The sequence below is a fragment of the Camelina sativa genome, chromosome 9 (genome assembly GCF_000633955.1).
Source record: "Camelina sativa cultivar DH55 chromosome 9, Cs, whole genome shotgun sequence".
Classification (NCBI taxonomy): domain Eukaryota; kingdom Viridiplantae; phylum Streptophyta; class Magnoliopsida; order Brassicales; family Brassicaceae; genus Camelina; species Camelina sativa.
In genome coordinates this window covers 5463862-5474752 of record NC_025693.1, presented here as the reverse complement: position 1 = coordinate 5474752, position 10891 = coordinate 5463862, and the positions used below count along the sequence as shown (strand labels likewise).

The following is a 10891-nucleotide window of genomic DNA, read 5'->3' as shown; positions in this document are numbered from 1 at the left end:
AAAAAAAAAAAAAAAAAAAAAAAACAAGAGGACCAACTAGAATGCGGAAAATTGCAAAACACCATAACGACAAGGTATTAGTTGAATTTACATCTATCTGTGAGCATGTAGGTGATGGATCAATGATACTTTCATCTTTCCTTAGGCCGCTTGTGAGAGAACATGTACCTGTCCTACTTAATGATTAGAGGCACTTGCCTCATCAGACTAGAGACACACTATGGGAAGAGATTTAGACATTTTTTGAAATTATATATTACTTATAGAAAAATGTCTTTGTCTATAAGACTATAACATTCAATTTTGTTGTAGGGGAGGCTCAATTTGAAAGAAGATTGGCACATATCATTTCTATCTTTTATAAAAATTTCTCAAATAGAAAAATAAATCAAAATAATATTAATCACATCAACACATGTTCGCAATGCAATAAATTGATTCTATCGCCCAACAACAAATCTACTTTCTATATTTTATAAAAATAATTACAGATCAAAAAATAAAATGAAAACAACATTAATCACATCATAACGCATGTTCACAATGCAATAAACATTGGTTCTATCGCCCAACGAAAAATCTACTTTCTATCTTGAATAAAAAATTTAAAGGTAAAATAAAATAAAGTTAAAACAACATTAATCACATCATAACGCGTGTTCACAATGCAATAAACATCAGTTCTATTGTCCAAAAAAAATTTCTACTTTCTATCTTTTATAAAAAATTGAGATATCAAAAAATAAAATTTAAAATATTAATCACATCATAACGCGGGTTTGCAATGCAATAAACATTGATTCCATCATTTAACAACAAATCTACTTTCTATTTTTTATAAGAAAAAATTAGCATATTAGAAAACTTCCAGAAAGACGTTTCTGTTATAAAATTGTGTGAGTATACATCACCACAAGTGTCCCTCATTCATGCAATGCATGTAACACTTGTGATACTTGTACACCACTTGTCACCAATTTCTCTACCCTTGTCTTTGTCTCCTCCCTCTATAAATAGGAGTCATGTAGAAGAGAAAAATAGTGAAAAGTCTTTGTATCTCTCTAAATTTTTTTCTAGCTTCTCTCTAGTTTTCTCTCTCAAATCCATACACTCATCTCTCTAGATATCTTTTCCTTTGATTTATCTTATAATAAACATCTTGTTGCCTACAAGCTTATAATATAGTTCACAACACGTTATCAGCACGATGTCTTTACCGCTGGAGCTTTTACGAGGTAAGTAAGTTTATATTGTTTCAGTTATGTTTATAGAACATAAATATTATAGACATCGTAAAATTATGCCTTTTCCGGATTGATCGTCATAAGTTGTAGGCGTTGCCTCTTTAACGATCAAATCTATAGCTAAATGCCTAAATCATATCCAGATAGATCGTTAGATATATGGTAGGGTCTGCCTCCTTTACGATCAAAAAAAGCTATGTCTTTTCCGGATAGATAGAACGTTTTATATGGTAGGCTTTGCTAGGGGTGTCAAAATGGATAACCCGATCCGACCCGACCCATACCCACATGGATTCGAGATTTTCGTGGGCGGATTCAACCCGACCCATTTATTATAATGGGTTGAATTTATATACCCAAACCCAATGATGTAAAACCCAGTGGCTAAATGGGTTACCCATATATAAATAAAATAAAATTAATTAATTAATATTAAATCCATAATATATTAAATAAAATAGAATTATAAAAGTAATTTTTTTTTTTTTAGCAAAGGAAAAAACCTTAACATTTATTTTAGATATTTTACATAAATTAGTTGCAAAAACAAGATATTTTACATATTAATATAAACATATATATTATATTATTTTTGTTTTTTTTCATTAACCCATTGGTAACCCATAACCCTAATGGGTTTACCCCGTTAAACCCACGGATCCATTGGACGAACCCATCAAAACCCATTTATTTATATGGTTATAAAAACTTAACCCATACCCGTTAAAATAATAGACAAACAGGGTAAACCCATAGGTTTCTACCCATTTTGACACCCCTAGGCTTTGCCTCCTTCCAGATCTAACAAAAGACTATGTCTTTTCCGGAAAGATTGTTAAAAATGGCAGGCTATGCCTCCTATACGATCAATATAAGGCTATGTCATTTCCGGACTGATCATTATACATATAGAGGTTCTGCCTCATTAATGATGAAATAAAAAGCTTTGTCTTTTATGGATTGATCATTATATATGATAGGCTCTGCCAACGATTAAAGAAAAGTTATGTCTATTAAATTCTTATATATAAGGCTATAGCTCTTAATTTTATTTTCTGAATTTATATGTTTGTTTATTCAATTTTATTTATTCGTAAAGAATAATTATATGTGTTATATAAGATTTAAAGACAATGAAATGTCTTTAATCAAAAATATATTTCTCTTATGAGAATATATTAGGCAAATGTCAATATATTTTAGACAGTGCAAAAAAATAATTGGAAGGTCTAATTATCGATGTCTTGTGTTCTCCAAAGTCTCAAATAAACTCATGGAGTTTCAAAGACATTTTGTCTGTATAAAATTATTATATTGAGACAATAAATAAATATGTTATCGCATGTTCAACCATATTGGAGACACACATATATATATATATATATAATTATATCATGCAAAAATAAAGATGGCAAAATAATAGTAAAATATGAAATTTACTAATGCTTCCTTTAAGCATAGCATAACTAATCAATCCATCATGATCTATAAATGATATTAAATATCATTGAAATTTATGAAAAGAAAAATAAGCTTATTCAAGCATTGCATGCCTCCATTCACATTTTCTGAGGTAATATAATTTATATTATATTTGTATCAGTTTATTAAAATTAATTTTAAAATTCTATTTATTATTTATGGAGTCGATGGTTGTATACCTCCTCCTTAATTCTGTGGTATGCCTTCAGAATCATATAATGTTGGCTCATTCACCATCCTTTTTGGATTAACAAGCTCACTGTATATATATGATGGTTTGATTTCTTTAATAAATCCCTAAATTAAACCCCGAATACAACCGATCTGAAAGTAAGATTCGGTGCAAGATGAATAGTCATGAAAAGTCATCATCTTGAGAGGGGATGATACTAGACTCGCATCTTTATAAAAATCTAAGATAATACACATGACCGAAATCGGTATGTTGTTGATCCTTAAGTGGGATTCAGTACGAGATGATTGAACTCCAAGAGTTATCATCTCGAGGGGGAGAATTAAAAGAATCACACATCGACAATAAGTAGATAAATTTTGGTGAATTTGAAACCCCATAGCGATATAACTTTGGTGAAGTCATATCCCATAATTTATCACATATATGTCACATGTGATAAAGTGTAACATCCATGATGTTCACTCTCAAAATGAGCTATAATGAATCGTTCATAGTGCAACTCCAAAAGATTGTAAAACGATTCATGGTGATGTAGTCTCTATGTTTTTACATGGAACATGCAACTTTGCATGTAAAATATATTATATATGAGGCCAACAGTTTGAAAGATTTATTTATCGCATGTTATATATTCATGGTTGGAGATTAAATATTTCTCATTTTGAATATTATGGGTGTGTAATATATATTGTAAATGCTCCTCTACACCACATAAAAATATCATCCAAAGAGAATGAAATATATAGATGCGGGAGATAAGTCTCCGCTCTAATAATATAGAGCCATCTTATGAGAGATGTGCGTATTGCAAGATTTGCATCTCATCAAGTTGGATGATAAAAGTTCCCCTTCATTATGGGAGAATCATTGAATAGTAATCTTTGAACAAATGAATACAATGAATATGAACTTGAAAGTATTCAAAAGTTCAATAGATCACTATTCAAAACATATATTGCAAATCAAATGCAATAAGCTGATGGATGAGATTTCAGATAATTATTGATACCCACATAAATAAATATGAACTTGAAGTTCTAAGAAATTTCACATCCTAGCTAAAAATGCTCCAATAAAAATATGTCTCTGGCGGATGACATACTAAGTCTATGACACATAAGAAACGTGATAGACTACTTTGGTTCCTATGATAAATAAAATCCTCGAAAAGAAGAAGGAGCAAATTAAAAAGAGGATTATACTCTCAAAAGAGGAGCAAATGAACTTTTAAAGAGGAGTAGATAGACTCTTTAAGAAGAGCTAATAGACTCCCAGAGAGGAGCACACAGACTCCTAAAGAGGAGCAAGATACTTCTCTTGAGAAGTAGAGAAACCGATTGATATGGTTAATAACGAAATCAGGTACCTGAATAAGATCATTTATATAATGATTAAAGAGATCTCGATTAACCATGTCATTACGGGAAATATGGAACCAAAGACATAATGTCGACAATAAAAATATTATATCGCGCAATGTGATTAATGAGGATCATAAATCTCCGCTCTGTGAGCGTATAGATATATATATTGGCCAATAAAGAGGTAATCAAGTCTATATAAACTCGTATGAAAACGAGTAATATTTGGACTAGTGGTCAAAGCATCAAAAGGGTATAATGATATAACAAAATGGTGTGTCGCGCCATGTTTTGTTAATATACCTTATCAAACAAAATGGATGCTATATGAATGACTTGAAATATGCCTCATGGGATGCTTGAAGAGCTTACCCCGAATATATATGATATCATAATTATGTTCTCGAGAATTCATAACAGTGATGATTTTGAACATCATCAAAAAACTCTTGAAGAGTTATTTAAAATAAAAGATCTTGGAAAGACATGTCTCTAGATATTCTAAACTAAACATCTATCAAAATAAATGTTATATTAGTCACTTCTAAAGGAAGTCATATATATATATATATATATATATATATATATATATATACATATAATNCAGACTCCTAAAGAGGAGCAAGATACTTCTCTTGAGAAGTAGAGAAACCGATTGATATGGTTAATAACGAAATCAGGTACCTGAATAAGATCATTTATATAATGATTAAAGAGATCTCGATTAACCATGTCATTACGGGAAATATGGAANCAACTTGGACTTACTATCTTTTAGAAGCCCCATGTTTGGTCTTGTTGTTTTTGTAGGTGGAAGATTTATATCGGATGTATATAAAGATATATCACAAAACAGCGACTTCGGGACGTTTTAGTGACAGACTTTGGTCGTCGCTTATTCAAGTCATGCCAAAATAACTATGCTTCATATGCCATATCGAGAATCCATAATGGCTCAGATGATGCCCGAACATCAACTAATAGTTACCTGCCTAAGCCTGGAGCGTCGTAACATGTTGGTGAAGAACTTCGAACTGAGGGTTCAATCAGCATCAACTAGTTAATGCTTGTTGAGACCCATTAGCTAGAAGCAACCGAAGTGGTCACCAAAGCCAACAACATTGTTGTATATGTCGCCCATATTCAAAGGAAGCTACACCAAGAGCGACAAAAGAAGACATATTCCTCTCTTACACTCAAGAAGAATAAAGAAGTTGATAGCCAGTCAATCAACTCAAGTAACAATGTAGCAGAGTTATTTACAGATGTGCTTCCGACTACCTCATATAGAATGCATCTTCAAAGATCAAAAAGCATATTTTGAAGATGATACTTCCAGGGGGAGAATATGATGATTCGCGTGGCTGCACTCTTTTTCCCTTATCATGGTTTTTATCCCACTGGGGTTTTCTATAACAAGGTTTTTAACGAGGCAGCAAATAATACGCAAAAGATCGACCTCGACAGAGAATGTCAATGATGAAAGGGGAGATTGCATCACTAACGTTGGAAACTATAAAGCATGTTTACAAAGGTGTTTCCTACTTCAACATTCAGAAAGCATATTCATAGTATTGGAATGCGACATCTACGAGATCTGTGAAGTTTTTTCGAGGGGGAGTTTACACTACTGTACTCTTTTTTCCTTGTCATGGTTTTTATCCTATTGGGTTTTTCCATGATGAGGTTTTTAATGAGGTAGTATGTAACTCATCACTAGTGATGGATACTCAAGGGGGAGTGTTATAAAATTGTGTGAGTATACATCACCACAAGTGTCCCTCCTTCATGCAATGCATGTAACACTTGTGACACTTGTACACCACTTGTCAACAACTTCTCTACCCTTTTCTTTGTATTGTCATTCTATAAATAGGAGTCATGTAGAAGAGAAAAATAGTGAGAAGTCTTTGTATCTCTCTAAGTTTTTCTCTAGCTTCTCTCTAGTTTTCTCTCTCAAATCCATACACTCATCTCTCTAGATATCTTTTCCTTTGATTCATCTTATAATACACATCTTGTTGCCTACAAGCTTATAATATAGTTTACAACAGTTTCAATATTTTTTCTTTTAAATCTTTCAAAAAAAGTCGAAATGAAAGTACCAAAAACTGGAAGAGAGGTAAAAAGAAATATACAGTATTATGTTTCTCGCTATGACAAGAAATCAAGGAGCATGCATAGCTTACTCGATAGTTGACCAAGATCTAAAGATAGTAGACCAAGATCTAGGCTGCACAAAGGGCGTGATGACTTCAGATAATTTGAAATTCGTTAAGAATTTCGATAACTGTTGACCTATGATTTATTTATTTTTATTTAAGAAAGTGACCTCGTATAAATTTTTATTTGGAGAAAATTTCATGTGATGTTAGTCGAATAGATGATACACATAAAATTTCACATATAAAATTAAACAAAAGTTTAGTCAAGCTTTTCCAGTCACTTTCATAATTTCAAAATTATCTAGATTTCTAATTAAAGTTGAGTTTACTTGCATGTGTTACTTTTTGTTTCTCTTCAAACAATTTTAACTTAATAGTTTTGTTAATATCTAGAGTAAAGTTATTAATTAAAAGCTCAACAATTTTCAAAGATCTTAAAAGCTCAGCTTTCAAAGTTTTATATTTTCAATTTTCATATATTAAATTCTTTGAAATTATATTTTCAAATTAGGCTCTGTAAACATCATTTAAAAAGTAAAAGAAAAACACAAAAACAGATCTTTAAAAATATTAATATTAAAATAATATAATATTGTTTCTGGTTAATAGGATATCTGGATTTAGCCCCATAAATAATATAGTCATCTCTTAAGTCGTTGACACTAGATCTATGTGACCTCTAGGATTCGTCCTTTATGTTTTCATGAGTAGAATTAAGGACACTAACTGGGTACAATATATTTTTTTCTTAGATTTTAGAATCTAATCTTATGTACTGCATACATCATAATATCTTTGATTTTAAAATACTTAGGACCCGTGTTAGAGCACGGGTTGAAATTTCTTTTATTTATATTATAATTTTAGAATAAAATATAATTATATGATTTTTTCTAAAAAAAATTTTGGATAAAAAACTATGAAACAAAATCATATGTTAAATATGATGGCTTGAAAAAAATACATATTTTGTAAGCTTTATATTATTAATTTTGTATATTTATGTATGAGAAATGGTTATGTTTGTTGTTTATTTTTATTTAAATTTTTGAACATGTTTGGTAAAAGTGTTTTAGTATGACCCGTGCTTAGGTAAGATTTTAGTTTTAACTGTTCAATAAGATCCCGGAAATCACGATTAATTGTGATAAATTGCTAAAATTTTGTTCATTTTGATTTATAACAGTATATATATTGTAACAATACATGGAATAATACTAAAGAATTTATTTTGGAAATTATATAAATCATTAGAATATTCTCTTTCAGAATATTTTTTTTGGATATTCTTAAGTGTATTCATATAGCTTGGAGCAATTAATTTATAATCTTTTTTGTAACCAAACTATATTTAATCTATAACCTATTTTGTAACCAAGTTATAGAAATTATATAGTCTACAAAAATTGTTGTGTACTTTTTTTTTATCAACAAAAGATTAGCTAAAACGAGCCAATTTGGTGGAAAATTGTTTACATACAAAACATAATGCAGGGATGTACGCGCTTGGCATGCCAGAGAGTCCACACTTACATTTGCGTTTCTAGACATAAGGTCGAAAATTCTGCCCTGTCTACCTGTATGTCGTCTAGAATTATATAATCTACAAAAATTGTTGTGTACTGTGTACTTCCGTTTTATTATATAGAGGATGTAAAATTATTTTAAAAAAAAAAAAGAGAAAAAAATAGTATCTTATGACTGAGACATTTATTAACATTAGTATAAAAATACGATATGGTGATGATAATCAAATTTCTTACACATGCCAAATTATACTAGTATTTGATACTATCAAAGATAATCAAATTTCTAACAATATTTCCTTCGTAACCGTCGTGCTCTCACTCTTGGGAAAGGCACATATCAAATTCTGTGAAATGCTTATTAATATATTTTAGTAAACGTTTCAAAATCCGAAGATTAATTATATATTGGCCAAACAGTTTGTTTGATTCTTCAGATTTCTCTTCGGGTTATCTGAAAAAGCATTTGTATTTGTTGCGCCCTCCTAATCCACTCCTTTTAAATGGCAGTTAGTGATTTAAACTTCACCATATAAATCCAAAATATTCACATGTTTCTCAGTTTCTCTTCCCTGACACACACTAAATATCTCAAAAGTAACGTCTCTTAACAATGAATATTTAATTGATCGTCAAAAAAAAAAAACAATGAATATTTAATTATTTATACTTAAAACTTAATTTCTCTTTTTTTTTTCTTTTTTTTTTTTTTTTAAAAAAAAAACTTAATTTCTCACTTAGGCATCTCTCTTAATTCCCGCATTGACTGATCTCTGGAACTTGGAAGCTTCCAGTATCTCTCTCATCATCCAGACATTAATTTGGGTAGTGGTTTGGACGGTTACAGTCTGCTACATAGGATACGGGGAATTTCTGTAAGCTGTTTAAAAACATGGGCATGGTCGAAACTTGTATGGTTCTATTGAGCCAATCCAAAAAAAAATTCCTGGTTTAGCTCTTCATTCTAACAATAGGATTATTAATATTTTTGTAACGTATTTAAAACTTTCATTAAACTAAAATTCTTACAAACTACGTTAGAACAATTTTAACAATCTTTACTGATAAATTATTATTAGAATAAAGAGCAATATATAGTGTGTTATGATTATAAATATACATGTTCCCCACGTTGACATGCACGAACGTTTTTTTTTTTAAAGGAGTTCTAGATTTAACATTTGAACATTGCATATAATACTCTTAAGTTAAGTGTTATCCGTGCTAAAATAAGGATCCATGCAATGTTAAAAATTTAATCTAAACTTCTTTTTCAAAACAACTAAAAAACAAAATTTCTTCTTTCATGTCAGGGTGACAAACATGAAACATGCGTATGCATGCATCTTTGTCTTTTGGTCTTAACTTAATAATACATTAAAACAAAGAAATTAACAATGGGGGGACATAATTTAATTTGTCAAAGATGTTTATGATATTAGTTACAATTTTCTCTTTCTGTTTCTACACTACTATAATATATAGGGATATGCATGTACGTACGTACGTATTTGCATTTATTATCATGTTACAAAATATATTATACTAGGTTTTCCAGATACAGATAGATATGAACGGACTATATAAACAAGAAGGCACATCACCACTGAGGGGAGAGCTAAGTTAAAGCAAAAAGTTTTCATTCAATAACAACAACAAAAAAAACCAACATAGTTTCGTGATCTCTACCAAAAAAATATATATATGGCAGCACTCATCACCTTGTGATGTAATCACCATTTTGCCATTCTCCCCTTTCCACCGTCACTACTATTTCGGGGCGACCACGATCAGTGACCATGTGCATCGTCCAATCAGGGCCAAACACTTCCAAGGAAAAGGTGGCCCGATCCTCATCACAGGAACTGCCGGCACTGGCAAGTCACGGCTCTCCGTCGATCTCGCCAAACATTTTTCTGGCCAGATCATTAACTCTGATAAAATGCAAATCTAAAGTGGCATAGAGATTATAGCAAATCTTATCCCAGTCCATGAACAAGGTGGAGTCCCGCACCATCTTCTTGGTGATTTTTGCCTGGAAGATGGTAAACTTACCCCATCAGAGCTTTGTTCTTTAGCGACAGTGTCCATTTCTAACGGAAAACTCTCTATCACAGTGGGTGGATCCAAATCTTTCAATCATGCTTTCCTTGCCCGGCGTTTGACCCGGAAACTGATCCTTCGGTTGTAATTTGAGTCTTTCTTCAACATTCTCGGACCTAAGGTACAACAGATGCTGCATCTTCTGGGTGGATGTTTCGGAGCCAGTCTGTTCAAGCTCATGTGCAACAGCGTCGACCAGATACTCGAGTCAGGACTGTTCTAGAAGCTCGCAGCTTTCTATGACCCTATAGTAGATTCAGGGCCGAGACATGGGGTTCGGAAGACTATAGGGGTAGAGGAGTTTGATCGATACTATAGTAGTCTGTTTGGTACAGTCTAAAGTATCGATCAAACTTCACTACCTCTATATTCTTATGAACCCCAAGTCTCGGCTCTGAATCTACTATAGGGTCATAGAAAGCTGCGAGCTGCTCGAACAATCCTGACTCGAGTATCTGGTCGATGTGGTTGCATATATGCTGCAACAGGACCGGCTCGGAAACATCCACCCAGAAGATGCAGCATTTGTACATCAGGTTCGAGAATATCGTAGAAAGACTTGAATTAGGAGTGAAAGGATCAGTTTCTGGGTCAATATGTTGGGCAAGGAGAGCATGGTTGAAGGAGTTGAATCCACCCACTATGATACGGAGTTTTCCACTGGGAACTTTAGATATGGACAGTGTCGCGTAAGGATTAGTTTCCAGGACAAAACGTTGGGAAGGAGAGCATGTTTGAAGGATATGGATGAACCATAGGCCAGGAGTGGTCATGGAGTCCACTAAAAAAGATGGGCCCATTGACCAGAAGTATA

General features: G+C 32.0%; 1 pseudogene; it reads left to right on the top strand.

The window, feature by feature from the left end:
• Positions 9774–10417, top strand: LOC109126356 (annotated as a pseudogene).